General features: G+C 32.1%; 1 protein-coding gene across 2 annotated transcripts in view; it reads right to left on the reverse strand.

Annotated features, from left to right (window-relative positions):
• Positions 1-389, reverse strand: part of LOC106680411 (protein rolling stone) — a 67,405-nt gene extending 67,016 nt beyond the window's left edge. Inside the window, exon 1 of one of the 2 annotated variants that reach the window (XM_014420112.2) lies at positions 297-389. The gene's annotated coding sequence lies outside the window, so the exon portion shown is untranslated. Of the gene's footprint in view, positions 1-107; positions 206-296 lie in introns of those variants that run through there. The other variant, XM_014420113.2, reaches the window with a different exon arrangement.
• Between the last annotated feature and the right edge of the window lie 21,636 nt (positions 390-22,025).

Here is a 22,025-nt window from a genome sequence, read left to right on the forward strand (position 1 = left end):
AATTCTTCTAAGCCTTTTGAAAATTTAAAACTTAAACTTTACAAAGGATCATAAAATCATCATAGAGATGACAATGTTGGGAATAAATATCCTAGCAACCAACTTACCCCAGCAACGATCGATACCGGATGAACGCTTTTGTTAACGGACAAGAGTGTACAACCGTGACCACAGACATTCTCCACAAGACTGGGTGAGTCCCCTACATGCAGCGCTAGCTAAGGCATGGACGAAGAAACGCAAAGGCACAACACATGCACGCATAAATGTAGATTCGATATATCGAAAGGACTTACCTGAGAGTGCCACCGTACACGAGGTGCGGTGTTCGGATGGCGACTGCCGGCTGTTTGACCCCCCCTACCTACTATCGATTCGTCAGCGTCTCGATGTCTGACGTTTCCGTAATTGTCCAGGGGAGGGAAGGATGCTTTGGGGGGGCCCTTAGGTAATGCTTGGGTGTCACTTCATTACTATTAATTACGTCAAATTTGAGGTTAGGTAAGGTTAAGGTCAGGTATCGTTTTCGAAATCAATACAAATGCCGTATAAACAAAGTTTAGTTCAAACCTTTCTGACCTTAAAAATGTTAATTTTAAACCTTAAAACAGTTAATTTTTTTATTACACTCCCTTCTAGCTATCCCAAAAATCAATATACTTGTTTATCCCTATCTGGACGGATAAGTGGAGTTCTCTTGTATATAGAATGTTTTCTTTTGTTTATCCATAAACAATGAATCAATATAGCTCTTACTGTGAATAATATTTTTGTTTACGAACATATCTACATAAAAAAAAAACATTTTTATTCCATAGTAAAAGTTCAGAATTTCAATAAAATTCTAAAAAGTACAGTATTTCTCAATTCTTTTTTTTTTTCCTAAACAAAAAATATCAATTTGAATTTTTTTATTCTTACCAAAGTTATTTTAAAATCCAGTTAAAGCAGTGTAAAGCCAAATAAAGAATATGAAATCAAGTTGTCGATATTTATTTATTTATGTTTTTTAAAGAAAACAAATTAATGGAACGTTTGAGAAATTTTTTTACATTTCATGACACATACTATAATTGGTACATAATTTAAATTAGAATATTAATAAAATTAAGAACATTTCAAATAAATTGCCAAAAATTATAAATATGCACTTACTGTCCACATGTAATAAGTACTACTTATTACGACGATGCATTACTTAAATATAAAAAGTTTATTTATTTTTAAAAATACATTGTATAATGGTAAATATATATATGTATCTATAATAAAATAATTCTGGAGAAAATTCAACAGAAAGTAAAGGAATCTGGAACGGTTCCAAACACAATTGCACAGTCGAGGCAAGAAGTAATAGACGAAGCTCAGTTCAAGCCTGGATGAATTGGCACAATACAAACTATGCCAGGAATGAGTGCCTTTTTAAGCGTGCTGAAATGAATTCCTGTATAACTGTGAGCTTGTATTTTTATTCATTGTTTGGAATAACCTAAAAACCTATGTACGTGAGTAGTGTCATCCTGAAATCAATCTGAAACGGTCTGTGTTTAGAATCAACCACATCCTGTCCTTGATTTATGGTTAATGGTTTATGCGGTGACCACCTTGAAGGGTTTTGGCAATCATAAAATAAATTGATATATTTTCTCTTTAGGTTATCTTGAATGATTGCCTCTGAAATTGATTTAATATGACTTTACATTACTACAATTTTTTTATTATTTTTTTTTATGACTCAAGTCCTCCACTGAAGACCTATTCATCCCCAGAGTGGGTATGTTTTCTCAATGCCGTCAAGATTTATTTCTCAGGGCCACCGCGAAATAAATATTGACTGACCCAGATGGGAATCGAACAAATAACTCTGAAACTCTCGCCCCTACCGTATTTAACTATTACGTCCTCTGCTTTACATTTATAATTTATCTAAAAAGTAGGGTTACAAAACTTAATTGTTATTTTATTAGTGTTTATTTATAATTCCAATTTTATTTTGAAAAAATGTTTTCTTAACAAGCTAGAACTTATTCTAAGGATTTGTTTTTTAAAAAGTTTATGAAAGAAATTGTTTTGTAAACCTTTCATTATAAAGCTCTTTGGAGAGCTTTTACGTCAGAATTTGTATAATCAAAGTTTATTTTAGAGTCCAAATTTTATACCTACGTTTTTTTTTCCAAGGCCAGGGAAAATCTACAAAAAGATAAGATCGGGCCCGTACCTAGACATATTGCGGGATTCTTGCTCACTAAAACCACCTCCATGCACCTATTCTTTCCTCTCCAGGGGACTGCCTTTGCAGATTACTTAATGTCTGTCTGCTACCTCATGAATATCTTCTCTGGGTCCGTCGTCCGACATTGCTAATTTCTTATTTTGGGTGCTAGTGAATTACCATAGCCATCTCCTCCGTTCTCAACCTTTTCAAAACAACTGTGGCAAACTCCTTCGCCATTACCTAACATTCTACCTTGGCTTTTCGGGAGTGATATTCATTCCACACAATACCTCCACTTCTTGTTGCCAGACACGCTGGGCATTATACATTATAGTATAATTTGAATCAGAACTGGTAGTCTTTCAAGCAACCGTGTCCAGTCCATAACTGCGTCATGTGATTGTCCACTCGCCTCTATGTTAGCGACCGTACCATTTACCCAAATCAGGCACAACCTGTGTGTTTACTTTCCTGTATTTGTCGTATTCCAATGTTGTTTCCAATAACAATCGTTATTTGCCTACTGTCCACCAATAACTATTGGATGATCTTCATTGCTGTGTCGTATGCCCTAAAAATGGAAGCGGTGAGTAAAAGCACCCTTTCCTCTTCTGAGCCGATCACATGCATCCATTATCATCACGGCGAATTTTGCGAGACTGGGTAATTTATGACCTCAAACATTAATTCCTACTGAAAATTCAGAATTGAAATATTTTACGATCATAATACTTCGTTTTACTCTATGTTACGTCTCCGCTTTAATGTTCACACGCAGTATATCAGCACCAAATAGGCAAGAGTATCATCTTTATTGTCACGCCTTATGCCATACGTTGGAGGTCCCAGAGAAAGTAGCCGAAGGATTCTTGCTACTGTTGTCCCCAAATCATACAGGAGACAGATGGTTTTAGTTAATCGCAGAGTTTCTTTAAGAACGGTTAGTGCTTTTCGAACTGTTTCCTACGAAGCGGTGTGCGTGACAGCCCTAATGCCGCCTGTGGAACTCCTTCTTGAAGAAAGAGGCACGCACTATGGACAACGCTCTCACCTTTCCAGAGAAGAGTGAAAAATTAACATCGACCAGTGGCAACAGCTTTCCGGGAGGGGACTAGCAGGTTAATACCCGATGTGGACTTGTGGTATGACTGCCAGCATGGTGAGGTAGATTTTTACGTAACCCAATTGTAGACCGGACATGGATGCTTCAGAGCCTACCAGTACTGATTCAAATTGGACAACACCGCAGAATGCCCTGGATGGCAGACCGTCGAAGAAACAGTAGAGCATATATTTTTCGATTTCATTCGCTTTGCGGCAGAAAGAAGTGAAGTGGAGAGAGCGTGTGGAGGACGTATAACACCAGAAATAGTGATGAACTATATGCTAAGCTCAGACCAGCATTGGAACGCAGTGAAGAGATTCAACACAGTCGTCCTTAAGAGGTTGATAGCGGAAGAAAGATCCAGAATGTGCGATTAGCATGAAATACTAGGAACTTATGAGAAGTGAAAAATGAGGCGGCACTCAGCCATTTCCCTCCATGAAGTAATTGCCTAACGGCGGTCCCATGAAGAGAAATGAAAGGTGTAGGGTGGTTGTTTTAGTGGGTGAAAATCCCACACAAAGATAGGTGCGGGCCTATCCGTGTCTTTTGAAGATTTCCATCGACCCTCGTACTCACGCAATCAGACCATTTTGCAAGATGTTATTTGGACTCATAGGAACTTATAATATTTATTTTCTTTGAAAATTCAGATTCAACATTTTTCACGATCGCGATATATTAATAAGAATAATTATGTAAAAGAAAAAAATATATTTCTATTAATTTTTACAGTTTATATTAAGATTTTACAGTATGAAATATTTATTTACAATAAAGAAGGAGAATTTAAATAGCTTTGTGGCTCTTAATCTATAATATTTTCAAAATGGATTGTTCCATAATCATTTGAAATTAGCACGCGTCACCACTTACACAATGTTTTATTTTCAGGGATCATTTTTTTTTTATTAAATGATTCGGGTAGGTTGTAGGCAGAGTTGGGCAAATATTATTCGAAAGACGAGAGAGGAATAATTTTTTATTTGTGAATTTTCTACTCGAATAATCAATTATTCGTTCAAAAACTTACGATTAACCATCCGAATACTTTTTCATTCGTCATTACTTTACACGAATAATCAATTATTCTTACAAAAACATATGATTAACCATCCGAATACTTTTTTATACGTCATTATTTTATAGGAATAATAAATTATCTGGGCGAAACAATTCGAATAACCATTTGAATACATTTGTATTCGTCCATTTTATAGAAAAATAATCTCTTATTCGAAAAAATTAAATGATTCACCATCCGAATACGTTTGTATTCATATAAAGACAACATTTTTTGTCTTACAGCTATACAGACATATTTTATGATCGCGTATAAATCAATTTTAACTTTTCTGATTTTTAACATAAAAGGGTCCATTTTTATGTTTTGGGATATGTAGAACATGAACATACTATCGATTTATTTTAAATGTCTTGATTTCTAACATGTTGGGTCCCTTTATATGTTTTGAGATATGCAGAATATGAAAATACTATCGATTTTAAGATCGCTTATCGATTTATTTTAACTTTTCTGATTTCTTATCTTAGTAAAAATAAATCGATACGCGATACTAAAATCGATATTATTTTCATATTATACATATCTCAAAACATATAAAGGGACCCTAACATGTTCGGGATCAAGAAAGTTGAAATAAATCGATACGCAATCATAAAAGCAATAGAATTTTCATTTTTGGCTTATATTGAAACATACAAAGAGACCCTAACATGTTAGAAATCAGAAAAGTTCATATAGATCGATACGCGATCTTAAAATCGATATCATTTTCATACTCTGTATTCCTCAAAACGTATAACGGGATCCTAACATGTTAGAAATCAGAAAAGTAAAAAGAAAATCGATAGCATTTTCGTTTTTTACTCGTCTGAATATGTGAAATGGGACCTTCATAGATTAGAAATTGAAGGTGGTAAAAAATAAGTGAATTAAAAAAAAAAAAAATAAAAAATCATTGTTATTCGAATAATATGTATTCGACTAATTTTTTATTCGATTGAAATAGTACTTTAAATATTCGAATAAAAAGTATTCATCTCTTGTCAATCGAATAAATTTTGTCCAACTCTGGTTGTAGGTATATCCCTTAAGTCCAAAATTCAATTTATATAATTTTTTTGCAATAGGCTGGGGGAAGTTGCGGAAAACGAAACAGATATTCCTGAGCAGTTTCCTTAAGCATGATAACAGGAGTTGTTATCACCAACAGGATGGCGGTTGTGAGCTAGCCCTGAGGGAGGAAGGGAAAATCTATTGTAGTTTCACAGATGTGAGGAACATGGTCCTTGGACACAGCTGGTAGTAGTTCTATTGAAGAGACCTTGTAAAGGATGGAAGTACTAGGTTACATTACAGGTATATTGGCCATCTGCTTTCGCAAATCAGGTCCAATATACAATGCAAGTGATGAATTTGTTATATTAAGCAGTGCTACTTAAGGATATTGATAAACTATCACATTATATTTATCAATCCAGTGATCTAAACTTTAAATTAATTACAAAATCCTTGCTTACTTGACTATAATTTGATCTAATTCGACTTAAAGTTGGACTCTGGGTCTCCAAACCATCGAATTCTCCTCTTTTCAAATCCTTATAAATCGAAATCTACTTTTGAAATACTGGACCGATTTACATTCTGTTTTTTTCAAAATGCTTCCTGGGGCCATGGCAAGGATTAAAGTTACTGAACTCAGAAAGTATACATTTTTTTTATGGTTATTTTAAATGGCATGTTGTTGGCATATTGTAAATATAAAAGGTCTACACAGTCCAACATTTTAAATGGTAGTTGATTGCCAACATAGATTCTTGTCGGACCAGTATTAGTAATGATAAATGAAACAGTTTTTGTATTACGGTTTTATGGAAACTGGTAAGTAAATTCTGTAGAGATACTACATGTTGTATTCACTAATTTTTATTTTTTATTATTACCATATAGTTATATTATATATTATGATTTACTGCTATAAACTAAATAGATATGATAAGCAGTCAATTCATACATTAATCCAATAAAATATATTGCGTAAATAATAATGTTAGTTAATTTTATGTGGAAATAATTATTTAAATAAAACTTTCATTAAACAAACTCTATTCCCCATTTTTTCTTAACTTTATAATATTAATAACGGGCAAGATAACGATCATTGGGTTGTTTCTGTTCTAGACCTTTCCAAATACTCGAAAAATAATTCCGAACCAGTTGAATATAAAGCCTACATTTCTCGTCTAATTCATAACATGCCCGAATCCTTTATAATCTATACAGACGGATCAAAATCAGACCAATCAGCAGCATCATCCTTTGTAACTAATGACTCAAAAATGAAACTCCACAAACTATGCAACATATTCACTGCCGAACTAAATCCAATAGCAGCACTACTTCACTTCTGTTAGTCTTTGAACCACACCAACATAACAATAATTACAGATTCACTTAGCTCGATAAAAGGTTTAGATTGTATGTATTCAGAGTATCTGGAAATTTCCTGCATCCATTTTCACTTAAAAACTCTACACAATATGGGTATGTCAGTAACATTTATATGGGTTCCAAGTAGGAATCGCAGGGAATGAACTAGCCGAACTCGCTGCAAGAGAAGCACTCGCGCTTCCGGGACGGGGTAAAGCAATTTTAACTCCGTCAGAGATGAGCAGGCCTCTTGTAAAGGAAGTCAAAGATAAAAGGGAATCTTTGTGGAACGAAAGGTCAATGAATAAATTAAAAATTATTAAAAAGGACGTCAAGCCCTGGGGTACCTTCAGTCGCAAATGCCGTAGAGAGGAGGTTGTACTGACCAGGCTGAGAATAGGTCACACGAGGCTCACCCACTCCTAACTTATTTCAAAAGAAACGCCTCCGAACTGCCAGTATTGCAACAAAAATCTAACAATAAGCCATACTTTCCAAAAATGCCCATATTTCACACCACACCTCAATAGCTTAGGACTAAATCAAGATATCTCAAAAACCATTGGAGACGATGATAAAGCAATGAAATTGGTGTTTCAGTTTTTAAAATCACAAACTTTACTGACAAAAATATAACTTAATCGGAAGGAAAAAAAAAATAATAAACAAACAAATTATAAAATAAATAAAATTTAACGAATATTTGCAAAATTAAATAAAATATAAATGGCGTTGATGACCAATGAAGTTTGGCGCCACTAAACAAAAACAAACAAACGATCAGTGGGTCTAAGCCGCCTCCAATAGCCTCCGCCAGTTGGCCCACTCCTGTGATGCAGCAGTCCAATTCCGAACTCGTTGGAGGTCTCTTGAGTCCTCAAACACTCCGTTCAGTCATCTTGTCCTATGCAGTTCTTCTGTCATGAACTTGGGAATCCTGGAATCATCCATCGGAGAGAGATGACATGCTCAGTGTTGCCGTCCGATTTTAATGAACCTCACCACATCTATCACGCCAAAGAGCTCATACAGCTCTTAATGCTATCTTTCACACCAGATAGTCCAATCTTTTACTGGTTCAAAGATTCTACGAAGAATCCTCCGCTCCAACGCCAGAGGTTTCTCCTTATTTGCCTCGGTGGTAGCTTCCATCTAAGCTTCTGAACCGTATGTCTAAAATTATAATCAGTCTAATATCATGGTATTTAGAAAACTCTTCGTCATTGAATCCCCTACAGCAGCCGTCTTCTACCCATTGCTCGCCTACTAAGTTCTAAAACATGATTCGAAAATTACATGTTTCTGTAAATAATCTACTGTCATGACTGTACTTTCTAACTAGTTGTAGCTCATGTCACAGAATTCAAGGTATTGTCACTTTAAGTCCGTTAAGACAATGACACTTTGCAGCCACGACAGCACCCCTCGCAGCTACTGCGACTTAAGGCCCGTATTATTTCGACAAAAATTATAATTGTTTAATTTTTTTATTAAAAAATCTTATTTTAATAAACATAAATATTGCTTTGGTGCCAGCCACCTGACAGATAACCTATAGGTGTTCCCACAGGTACTAAAAAGGTTGACACCTGCTAAGTAGTTTTAGTTTTAGAAATAATTCAAGATATAGTCTGAAGAATGAATTTTTTTTTTTTATCGACCCCATATTTGTACATATATTTCTCTATTTCAACAAGGATAATGAGTATGATCTTAAGCAAATAAACATAAAAGGATAGTGTTAATCAGTTTTATTCATTTATTTTTCAAGAGTTCACCTAAAATATAGGTTTTGGTGAATAAAGAGTACGGTTTAGGAGAGTGTTGTAGTGAAATGTGATGATTGGCTGAGATTCATAAAAAAGACCGAGAAGCTTGGAGGTAAATTTTCCTGGACAAAGCTTAAGTGAAAATAACTGAGTATTCTTGAATTTGAGTCAACTTTTGCGCTGTTTTGCTATTTTGATGAGCTACATTTTTTTTTTTTTTTTTCCATTCTGTCCTGAACATTCAACTTTATTTCACGCGGAGATCCGCTACTGCGTGCAAGTACAAATGAAAGATGGATACCTAAAGCCATGACTTTAGAAATGGAGAAAGGCGGTAGGAGGAAACAGGAAGACCTTGCAACAGGAATCATTTAAGGTAAGAAGATGTGTTGTAATGATGCGTCTATTAACTGCATAATAATTAATGACGTTAGGATAATTCATCAAGAATAGTATTGAATATGTCTTCCAAGACTCAAGATTAGTTAATTTATAATGAAAGAGTATACTTCTATTTTATGTCACATCTGCAAAATACAGGATACTTCTAGAAACGGTCACTCTTCCATAACAGAATTCCGTCTTAACGGACAATTTTATTAAGGTCTAGGCCAATTGGGCATAAATTTAATAAATCTAAATTCCTCTATTACGGATCCCCTCCACTCAGTATGGATACAAATTTTATCGTCCATCAGGACTTCTTTATAACAGACACAATTCATAAAATATAATTTCTCAATTATATTTCCACTCACCATTCCAGAATTGACAGATATTACAGCACAGTCAGCACTCAGAGACATTGTTCAGTACAGTCACTGTATTGTTTAGTTATTGTATTACCCAATGTATGTAAAGGAAAAAAAATAGACTTCTCCCTCAAAATTGAGGTATTGTGTTTTAAAGTACACAAATGCAAAAATCGAATAATAAAAAAAAAAATCCGTCCACGGTTTCTTTTTTGAGTCTAAGGCGCCAATTTTCAATTAATTAGGCAACGTAGTCACACGTTACTTCAGAAACAATTTTCAAATTTGTGTCCTACCATCAATGTATAAGTCCTATCATGGTTGAGACGAAATATTTCTTGAACGAAAAAAGTATTATTGTTTTTTACTTACAAGGTATCATGGGGTAATTTCATTTTAATTTTCATTTTGTATTGACCCCTTCTAGACGGACACCTCTCTATAACAGAGATAATCAATCATCTTCCCCGTGGGTGTCCATTAAATAAAAGTTGACTGTACTTTATTTTATTTATGGCCTTGAAAAAATGAAAAATCTGTATCGTTACAACCAACGAAGGGTCAGGGGTTCATAACTTCCATGTACTGTTTCTTGAACATCGGTTGTGCAAAGAGGTGATTTATTTCTGATGATGCTCACCCGCCAGATTTTTCCCCAATTAACGGTACCCAATTTATAGAGGTTGAGTGGACATTGGAAGGTTGCTGAACCCCCGTGGTTGACTCACGGCTACAGTAACAGAATAAATTACTTGGCACAACCGGATTCAAACCCGGGTCTATGGAGTTAGTAGCTCAAAGCCTTACTCACTAAGCTACAATGTTTTTATAATTGTGACATTATAATAGCATTAAGGATTTTAGATAATTAGAGTTGAATTCATAGAGAATCGATGGATGATATTGTAGCGTTCCAATGCTCAACTCTACAAGTCTTATTACCGATAAATAGCCGATCATTTTTTTATGATCAGTAGTTTATAGCAACCTTCAAGTAAATGTTTAATTAGTTATACCATATTAGTCGTAGTCGTGATAGTATCTTAGAGGGCCTTCTATTGAAAACTTTTAAAATAATTGTACAGTCCTGTCCTACAAGAAACGTTGTCGTAGGTTCACGAGGACGGGAAAAGTTATTTGAAAAATTGATAGATGGGACGCATGTCAATCCGATTCATAAACTATTATTATAAGTTTTTTAATAGTAGATGCGTTATTGATTACAAGCTCATAAAGACTCATGTTTCATGGGCTTATGTTGTGCGGTCAGTGCTGTGATAGGAAGATTTTCATTGGACACAAAAAGATTTGGAAAACTGTAAAAATTATATCATATAATAATAATAATAATGAGGAATAAATAAAATAATAATTTTTTAATAACAAAAAATAAATTTCTAATAAAGGAAACAAAAATTTCAAACTATGACATAAACATCTAAACGGGCAATTTTATACGTTATTCATATTTCGCCAATGAGCTATGAATTTCTTCTGCAACCAGTTCATTGGAAATCATTTTAAAACAATTCTTTTTCCGGTTTCCCAACTGGTGTTTTGACAAATCGAGAATCAACTTACCTTTTCCAATTGTAATTGGAAGCTTAACTGGTTAAGCTACCGGAATAACTGTTACAACAATACGGAACGGTTGAGCTGAAAACGGGTCAATAGACTGCAGCTCAAACTCACTCCACCCACTATCATCTTTATTGAAAAGTATCGTCATGATTAAAAATAAAATGAGTCATAGTATCGTACGATATATCTAAAATAACATTGTAAATTTATATTCCGATATGAATGCGGTAATCTTCCCACACCATTACCATAACTAAAATGCAAATTGACTTTAAGACAATGACACTGTTACTAAATGTTTGCCAGTCATGTAATTTCCTGTGAAAAACGATGATGAAGTGCAAAAGCATGTTACGCTGTATTTTTTTAGTACTCTTCTAAATAAAAAAAAAAGAAATGACGATGCTATTTACAAATTATTTTGAAAGGGACGAAAATACTAGCATAAAGTACCAAAAAAAACGCACAAAGTGGTGAAAATTAATTTAAAAAAGGATCTTGATGTTCACGTCAAACAACATCCCACTTTAAGGTTTAATTAATCAATCCACAGGTTTGTGGTAGTAACTTGGTATATGCATCCATAGCGCCCCAACTTTAATAATGGTGTAAAATCCCTATTTCATAACCCCATATGGGATTAAGGAATGCTTAGGATTCCAGTGCTTGTATTCATTTATCAAAATGTAAGAACAATAACTCACCGCAGTTATAAAGCAGAAAATCTTAAAATTGTTTGTATTTTACCACCAAAACTATTTTATTTTTACAGAATTATTTTAAAGTTTATGGATAGTAATTTGCTTAGAAAAGAAATAATATATCCAAAAAATGTTAGAAAAAAATTAAATTTATTGAACCACCTTACTAAAATATATTTCGTAAACTTACTTCTAACTATATGGTACTATATATTTTCAATCCCTTACCAGAAGAAGTAATAAATAAATCAATCACCAAGAAAACTAAAAAAGAAATTTTTGACATGGAACTTTCTTACTTCTATGACCGTATATGCCGATATTTTTTCTTAACTCCACATAATTATTCATCATATTGCGATTAAAATTAGCTATATATGTGTGTGCTTAGTTATAGATATTATTTATTTAGATATGACTAGATTCTTATTTTTATCGCATTCTTGTAACATCATGTTTTATTCTCATTATTATATTAATTCACTAATTGTATGTTTGTAGCAGTATTATTCACTTCAAAGTCCTTTCAGTTATTATTATTTTATTAGTTTTTATTCAATTTTATTTTTTTTTTTTTTTACTTTATTTTCATTTTAGTATTTGATAATTGAATTATTAATATTATCACTATAGATAAATCTATGTTGCACTGATCTAATTTATAAATTGTAGTAGCTTCCACAACGCCTTAATAATCAAAATTGTGATTAATAAATATCACTTATGTCTATCATTTATGTGTTATTTCGGTACCGACCAGATTTCATATGTTCGGACCATATTTGATGTAATTTTCTAAATGAATAAATAAAAAAAACCTTCAAGCTAAATGGAACAACCGTGAATGTGGAATCCTTTTTGGAACCAGCTAGAATCATATTTGTCCCCAGCTCCATCACGCTAGGATTTTCTATTCATTATGAGAATAATTTATATTTAGTTTTTGCTAATAGTTATGTTAAAAAGATATAAATATTAATTTTATTTTGAATATTACTTGTTTGAAGTTGTTAGTATTTATCAATAGTAATAAATTAGATCCATTTTGTCTCAATATTCATTATTAATTTACTTTAAATCTCCAACGTTTCAGCTAACCTGGCCATTACAAGACCTGGAATCCTGGGTCCACCCAGCTTCATGAAGTAGGTACTCTTAATTGGGTAAAAATCTGGTGATCGTGCGTGTTTCTGACCAAATCACCTCCTTGCACAACCGTTGGTATAGTAACAGTTCTTCCTTACAATGTACTGTATCCCGGACCCTGACACGGGTTGTGTAGCGGTACATTTTAAAAAAAAAAAAAATATATATATATATAAATATAAACACAGAGTGGGTTTTCCACTTAGTAATTACTTGTTCTCCCACCCTAACCTGGCATCTTCACCAGCACACCTAGCTAGATTTACTCCTTCAGAACGGCTGGGATTAAGCAATTTCCTATTCAAAGATTAATTTTAAAATTTAATTCGTAATAGGAATCCGTAAAACATATTATCCTACCTCATAGTTAGAAAATTCTATAGTTAGTTGCGCTGGATAACATGAGAGAAACAACAATATGACTGAGAGAGGGAAAGAGAGGGGAAAAGATTAAAATAGAAAGTGATTGATTATTTTTTATTGCACTTATTGATAATGCATTATACTTTGGCTAACAAAGCAGCTTTGCTATGAAGAGCTCATTTGACAGGTTCAAGGGCGCACAGCTAGCTAATCTAATCTACAATTGAGCTAAATCAACAATTGCTTTCTATTCAACTGACCCTTTCTTTAAAAAGTCAGCGATCTTTCGTCCATGAGCAGCACTCCATGGGGCCTACGGGTCCACACCCTGGAACAATGATTGCAAAACGTAAAAGGAAAATCCATCTGGTCGCTGACACTGCAGGAATTTCAACCGATGTTACATCAGTAATGTATCCTTATATCAGGTGATTTCTTACTGACGTCAGATTATATGTTCGTATTTCCTCTTCAAACTAAATCCTTAAAATAATTTCTCAGGGTTTTTTCCTGATAAAATGATGTGAATTATGCTAACTATGTTATTTTTCGGTTCAGTTTTACTTCAGAATAATGTTATTGTATATAATATAAACTAGAAATACATAGCTCATATGTGAGGCCTCGTCCCATATTGAAAGTTGGTATTTATTTTGGACAAAGTTGTATCAGGTGAATAAGTTCTGTATACAAGTGTAACTTAAATTATTCATTTGTAAATCTATTCCTTTGTTAAAAGCATAGTTGTGATAAAGCGGAAGATGGTTGGCATGAAGAGAGAAAATCCTTTAATAAACTATTCGGTTTCCTATTTTAAAATATTTTATTCAAATTTTCGACTATTGCATCGACGTTTCGGAACTCTACTCTGTCGTCAGGATGCCTGATCTAAAATAAAACATTAACTGTTAACAATAAAAATACTTATAAATCTATCACACTGAAAGAGCTCACATTTATTATCAGTTTAACGATTTATTTTGAAAATGTTTACCTTTTTCACCTTATAGAATTCTTATTGACCTTGTATCTGTTTATAAACATAACTTTATTCCATAGCATTCAATGAGATTTATATTTCTTTCGTATTTCAAATACCAGTCTTATATTATCCATTATCAGGGTGACTGATAATATAGTTATTGAGATTTATATAAAAAAATAATTAATTTCCAAATTCATTCCTAGGAAAAAAAAAAGTCATTATGGAAAAATATTTTTAAAAAGGTCCGTAAAATGCTACTAATCGACAGGGAAATATTGAATATTAAAATTTGAGTGTCAATTGATGATACTGAAGAAGCAGCTCGATAGTTTAATTTTCAATTTAATTTTGTCTAAAACAATTTAATATTATAAGTATAATTATTTTTTCATTTATTTAAATTATGTTACCACTTTCAAGAGAAGCCACTTTTCTAGTTTGCGGTGGGAGTAGTGTGAAGAGCTCTAGAATCTCCCTTCCAGCTTGGATTGTCCTGAACAGTGTTTAGTACTGTCCTAGCTTCCTCCAGCTACAATCGTTCTGGGTTCGGCCGACTTTAAGGATTTTTTTATACAATTAATTTTTTTTGCATCCAATGTATGCAAATTTACTGTTTGTAGTATATAAATTTATTTACTTACGTATTCTTTTATAACATTTTTTATATGTTCAAAAGGTTTTTTTTATATTATAGTTATAATAAAACCTTGCATTTTATTTTTTTATCATTTCACGTTGTATAAATGTTTTATAGAAAATGTTGAGATATACAATAACTTCCTAGAGTACTTATCCAGTAATGCAGTAAAAAAAAACAAAAAAAAAAAACAGAAAACCTTCATGTATCAGATGTGTAGTCCTAATGGTCAAAAAACATGTATTTAAACTTTATTTAGCTAAATATTACATTTTATAGAATATATAATTCTTAGTTAAATTAAATGAAAAGAAATATCAACAAAACAAAATCGTGTTCTTAAGTAGTTCTCCTGGGGAACCCCCGTTTTCAGGGTGTTCGTACAATTCCCAACTATTTCTATTCTTAATTTTTGAAATAATGAATATAAAATAAAACCAAATATAAAATTATAGTAGTAATCAATTATAATAACATAATTTCAATTTTAACAAAATTGGTAAAATTTTATTAGTTAAAGTGAATGGAAATATTCCAGCATGGTCAGAAACAGTTATTAATTTTTTCAATAAATTTCACAATGGCAGTTGATGTTTATTTCAATTTTTTTAATTAATAGATACCTGTTACGAATGAATTTTTATTTAAAAAGATCACTGAATACAAAATTATTGAACAACAGTAAATAAAAATTTCTCTTTGAATAAATTTTAGTCTAATTTTTAAAGGTAATTTGGCAATGGCTACTACCATCGTGTAAACTGTATTGTGATGGTAGTATGTACTGTTGTGGCAATACAGTAACACTGTCATGGTGATTAATGTGGGTATCTGTCGCAGTAGGGAAGGTATTGTGTCTTAAGGACCGTTTATTATTATTATTTTTTTTTTTTATTAAAAACTTAACTTAATCAACAAAAAATACTTTAGTGCTCGAAACCTGAGACATAATCTATAAATGTGACAACAGGCACAAAAAGATGGAATACCCCTGCGTTTTGTTAATAATGTAACTCAATACCTGTGATGCAGCTGGGATCTACTGGAGCCCTGCCTTGCCTTCCATACGGGGGTTGCAAGGCTTGGCTTGGAGTTCCCCTGCAGAGTGTAAATATTGTAGTTTAATTTTCTTTATATTCTACATAAATTATTTTATTTTTATAATGTATAGTTTTATTTTATTATATATTCGATATAGATTCATGTTTTTATTTATACAAATCAAGATAGTATTATCTTTCATTTATATATTTCTTCATCATTATTATTTAAAATTTTTTTCTTTTATTCAGTGTGTACTATTATTATTATTATTATTTACATTTTTTTTCTCTCCTTCTATTTCTTTATATGTTGTATGAATGAGTAGTCGAACAATAATACTTGATGGTCTATAAAATCATCGTTGGCTCAATAAAATAGTATAATTATCTACTATTTGGGTTTTTTTTTACCGCACCCGGACCATATTCCATTCAATAATACTTGATGCTCTTAATTTTTAGTAGATTGTATTAATTCTCCTTAATAAAATAAATAAAAAAGTAGTATTGTAAATTCCAATGAACAAATTTTAAAAATATTAAGAATTGTTTAGTTAAAGTTAGAGTAAAAGAAAAAACATACCGATGTGGAAAAGCGGTTTTCCCCAGTACCAGAGTACCACTTCCTGCTCACAGGTCCAAGGTCCCCCTCTGGGATCTCGATTACTCCACATGATCAGCCCATCTTAGTCTTGTTACATCTACTCTCCCGTTCCTTTCGTAAAGTTATTCAATTCCATCACTCTGGAACTTTGATTGCAGAAAAACACGGAACATTCTCCCGTCACGATCCGAAATCTCATTTGTTCTCAGGTTAAAAAAATCGATTTCCAAGTAAAAGTTTATTTGTGGTATTACCGCGCTTTACTAAGAACAAAAACCTGGTTTTATGAAGAAAGAATTATTTGTTATTTAAACATTACCGTCCATCTTGATAAAAAGGTGGAATATAAGCACCGAGAAAATGATTCTGATTAGACATTCAATGGCTTTCGACACATGAGTTTTTTATATTCAGTTTTAACACATGAATTTAAAATAACTTTTAACATCCATATTTAAAAGTTATGTTGTAAAAAATATACTCTTATTAAAAAATAATATTTTTCAAATCTTTTCATGTGAGTTTGTTTCCTGTAAACCACTGTGATGATGACCGGTCAGGACAATCGTATTGTGAGTGTTGCAAAAATGTTTTTTAATATATGTAATAATACATTAAATTAGTTTGACATAAATAAAATCACAATAGATAAAAATAATGTCCAATAAAAATAACCAACAATAAAAAATACCATTTTGAATAATGTAAAGTGAGTAAAGTATAAAAATGTAATTAATGTTTATAAGAAAAGGAAAACGATGGTAAATGGTGCTCAAATGGAACAATAGTGTGGCAGTAGGAAAATTTACTAAGAGAATAACTCCCATAAGTCTCTTCTTCCTGTTTTAAACAAATATTTCAAAAGTGACTGAGGACCGTTGATTCCAGGATTGGCTTCTAATATTTTTTATGTTACAATATCTGCTACTTTGAGATAGTTACATGTCGTATATCGACCAACATGGTCGCTATAAGTGTCTGTTTCAAACTTAAGATAAGTAAAACCTTGAATGATATATATAAAATCAGGGAGACCATCTTGTTTTAAATGAGATGGATGTTCATAATTATAAGTTTAATTTTAACTATGATTTTATTAAATTAACTGGATAAGAAAGATGGACTATGAGCATAAACTTTATAAACATAATAAGAAGATGTTTTAAAATTATTATATTTATATAATAAATATATATCTAACCTGGTTAGATTTCAAGCTTACAGGTTCGTTTTATTCTCTTTTTTTCTCCTATCTTTATTTTACCACCCCTTCTTTTCTCAATTTTCCTTACCCACGGTATTACTTATGTTCACCTTATATTATTATTGTTTTTTTCAATATAATTTGTTTTTTATTTTATTCATTTCTTTTGTTAAACTTTACTTATATTTTGCCTCTTTATCAATTATTATGGTTAGATATATTTTCATTCTTTCAATTTTATTTTTCTTTCCATATTTTAATTTGTAAATTATTAATAACTAATATATTCTTATAAAAGGAATATGGTCCGGGTGCGGTCAAAAAAACTCAAATAGTAGAATATACTATTTTATTGAGCCAACGTTTCGCCCCACGTTGCAGGGCTTCGTCAGGGCTAAAAAAGATACAAACACATAGTTACAAAAGGAAAACAAAAACATAAGTGTAAACTAACAGGGGTATAAAATGTAAAAAAGTAAGATATAATAAGAAAAATTAAAGGTAGTAAATAGTAAATGCAAAGGGTAATAGTAGCAGACAGATAAGAAAAGAAATATTAAAGAAAATACAAATAAAGAGATGTAAAAAGAAAAAAGAATACAAATCAAATGATGAGACAGAATGCATACCTATTTTGACGGCAGTCAAAACAAAAAAATTTTCATTTTTATTTTTATTTTTGTTTTTTAATAGTATTAATACTATTTGGGTTTTTTTGACCGCACCCGGACCATATTCCTTTCATCTTTACACACGGTCAATCAATATCTTCTAATATATTCTTACTTCTTTGGATTATATAACTTCATTTTTATTTCCTTAATTATGTTATTTTACCTACTTATTTAATAACCTATGTATACATTTTATTTTCCACTTCCTCATTACTTCATTTTATTAATTCCATTCTGTAAAATTATTCACTTTATGCCATTCAGTTTATATTTTCTTTTTTATACTCATTGGTTGTTATCTTGTTCTGTTCTTAGCTCTGATGAAGCCTAGAAACTCTAGCCGAAACGTTGGTATGATTAAATAAGTTACATAAACTTATTTGGGTTTCATTTTGACCGCACTCCCTACTATCTTCTCCTCGTACTAGTCATCCACGGTCAACTATCTCATCATTATATTTATAATTCTAAATCATTTAAAAACAAATCAATGAAATTATAGCTAATATGTGATTACCTGAATAACTTGCTGATTAAAATTATTGATTTTAGTTTTGAAGATGTGGATTAATCCCCGAAAGGTCAAATGAAGTAAATAGTGTATTTTTTTTAATTAAGACAATATTAATCAGAAAGTCTTTTGCTGGTTCGCCGCTTGCCGTACATCCAAGACTCAAAGCAAAGGAATCAACAAAGGTCCGTATTCACACGTTGCAATTACATTCCATTTACTCTATTTTCATTTTATAAAGGAACAAAATAAAGATAGGTGAAATGAACCATAAACATCAGCAAATTAGGTGGTTGATAAAAATTCATATAAATGGAACTACAAAATCTATAAATCCGACTTTCATTCTAAAATTTGTTATCAAATGCTTGCTAATTTAATTACTCAAACATATAATGTCTTTACAAACGTGTATCTGTGCTATGTTAAATAAAAAAAATATGGACTTAATAGAATTTTAAAATATATCATCCTAAAATGGAGTTTATTATTGAATATGAAGAATGGGGAAATTCTTCAATTAATTAGACTAAACTTTTAGTTATTTATAAATAAATGATAATCACAGCATGAGAATTTTGATTGTGAGTATCAATTTGTCCTGATGCATTCCTTTGAAGGGAATCTATTGAAAGGAAGTACGCTTGCTGATTGTCTGGATACAGGAAGTCGTTGTATGGTTCGGAGAATAGTCTCTTCGGCCCATGAACTTGGGGCTTTGAACTGGCCTAAGTGCTTTTGTGCTTGAGCGTCCAAGAAAGGTTGGAGCCTTGCTGATTGCCAATGCTAGAACTTATTACTGTCATAAAGAATATCTAATGAGCTGGATTCTGTGTTAGTTAATATTCTATTTTTTATATCTATCCGACAAACAAATTATAAAATAAAAAATTAAAATTAAAAAAAAAAAAGAAGCTTTTCTTTAGTCACTTACTTTGATAATGTGTTTATTCTACTTTGATTAGCAGATGTAAATAAAGCAATCATAAATGAAATATCTTTCCATTTCAAATTGAACACTTTTTTTTATTTTTTGTTCTCTCTCTATATGGTCATTACTGACATACGACGGAGGTTATCCTATACCATAAATAAAGTTATCCTAGGCCAGCGGTCCCCAAACGTGGATGTCGCAAGCGTTTGCTAGTAGTACCGAAAGCGGATGCGAGGGTAAAAAAAAAAATCTGTTCCGAAACGAGGGAGGATTAATTTGAAATAAAAGTGGGGTGTTGTGTGATGTGCATCGCATCAATTTTTTTTTAGACAATAGTTTTTTTTGTATAGAATCCTTCAAAAAGTGTCAATTAGTTTTGCCCCAACCTGTATCATAAATCATTGTTTGTTCGTTCCTGGCACTTATATAAATATCGGAATGTCTATCAAATTTACTTAAAAAAGATAAATTTGATTCATGAACAATATTTTATATTGACGCCTTTACCAGGAACATTCGTTGTATTTTCCTCTTATTGTGAAATACAAAAACAGATATGTCGTTGTTGCAACAGGTCGTATTTATCAGCTTATCTTATTGACTGGAGGCGTTTGCGAGGCAGGTGAGGCGGTTTGTCACAGCGTTTTAGAAATTAGCGGAAATATTACTTTTCCCCTGTGAAAACATTTTATATAATTGATCTTTGTTTGATTTGTGAGTTCGCACACCTAGTAGTGTTTTCTTGTCATATGATTGGCACAGCTGGTGTGGCGGAAAAAAAAATTGTTATTTACTTGTTCATATCTCTGTTAATATTTTTATAGCATCTACGTCATCCATACATTATGTTTACTAGTAAGTATTATTTAATTCAGTATAAGAACTAAAAAAGTAATAGGAATTCATTACATGAGGATTTGAATAGTTTTATGAAAAATGAAAAACATTTTCATATTTGGCTCCCCTTGCACTTTTCCTCCTTCCAACAACTGAAGTGTCGAACATTCTAGAAAAAATTAACATTTTTTAGAATTTTGACAAAAACGAGAAATATCTTTTTAATATTCTCTACTGTAAGTTCCTTTTTCGACGATTATAATTTTTTTTAAACAATATAAGAAAGAACACATCATCTGAAGTTCATTATGATTTATAAAAAAGATAAATATTTTTAGTTTGAACGTATTTAGAAGTTGATTTAAACGATGTATAATAGTAGAATTATAAAAACAAAAGTAAAGGTAGAAATTTTTTTTTTGGAAGCGGGGTAGCTGAGTAAGGCGCTGTGATACTAACACCAAGGATCCAAGTTGGAATCTGTTGTGGGAGATAATTATTTAATCAGTTACTGTAATGATGAATTAACCCTATGGGTTCGGTACCCCTCCTGGGCACACCTAACCTTTATAAAGTGGGTACCCTTAATTAGGAAAAATTTGGCGGTTGAGCGTGATCTTGAACAAATCACCTCCTTGCTTTTTTTCCGTTCTGGAAACAGTACTTCCCAATCATGTCCCTGACTCTTCATCGGTTGTATTGGTACTGGTTTTATATTTTTGCGGTGGGGTGGCACAGAGGAAAGGCGCTGTACTATTAACTCCAAGGATCTGGGTTCCAATCCGGCTGTTAATAATTTTTTCTTTACTTCATAACAAAATACTGACAAAACAATCAGAAACTGAACCATCTTCTTTTTCTGGGACATGTCTGCTCAACATGCTTAACTGTTTGACATCATTGGAAAATATATTTTGTCAGTTTTTTTTTTATAATTATATAAACAATAAATAATCATTAAAGTTATATGTTGTATGTTTTTAACGAAACAGTTCTATGAAAGATGGTACAATTTCGGTAGGCTGGAATCTGGTTGTTGAAGTGTGGACGGAAGAACGGTTAGTGAACTAATTTAGAATATAAGACAATTTTTGCTTCGAGGGGTTTGGATAAAAAAGAAATCTAGGACGTATTGTCGTCAGGACAAAGGAAAAAGCTGTCTCAGCTCGGTATAGCAACAGTAACATTTACATGCAAAAACAAATTGTAAAAAATAGTTTGACGACGATGTATTTACCCAACAGATTGCCTTTTCTATACCTCTCTTCCTTGATTTTTTTTAAACTCCTCTACCCCGTAATTTATTTGGAAGGGGGTTCAATAGTTGAAGGGAATGACCCGATAAAAAAACATGAAATGAATTCATCTGCTTTTAACTTTGAACTACGTGATTTAAATCTAACTATGTTATAAAGATTGCTCAAAGCGGGAGGTCGTATTGGACAGGTTAAACGAATTGACGTGAGGCCAATGCGAGTGGGTGGTGAAATACTAGGTCGAATCATTAACT

The sequence above is a fragment of the Halyomorpha halys genome, unplaced genomic scaffold, assembly GCF_000696795.3.
Source record: "Halyomorpha halys isolate HHAL.00 unplaced genomic scaffold, Hhal_1.1 Scaffold260.1, whole genome shotgun sequence".
In the NCBI taxonomy this organism is placed as follows: Eukaryota; Metazoa; Arthropoda; class Insecta; order Hemiptera; family Pentatomidae; genus Halyomorpha; species Halyomorpha halys.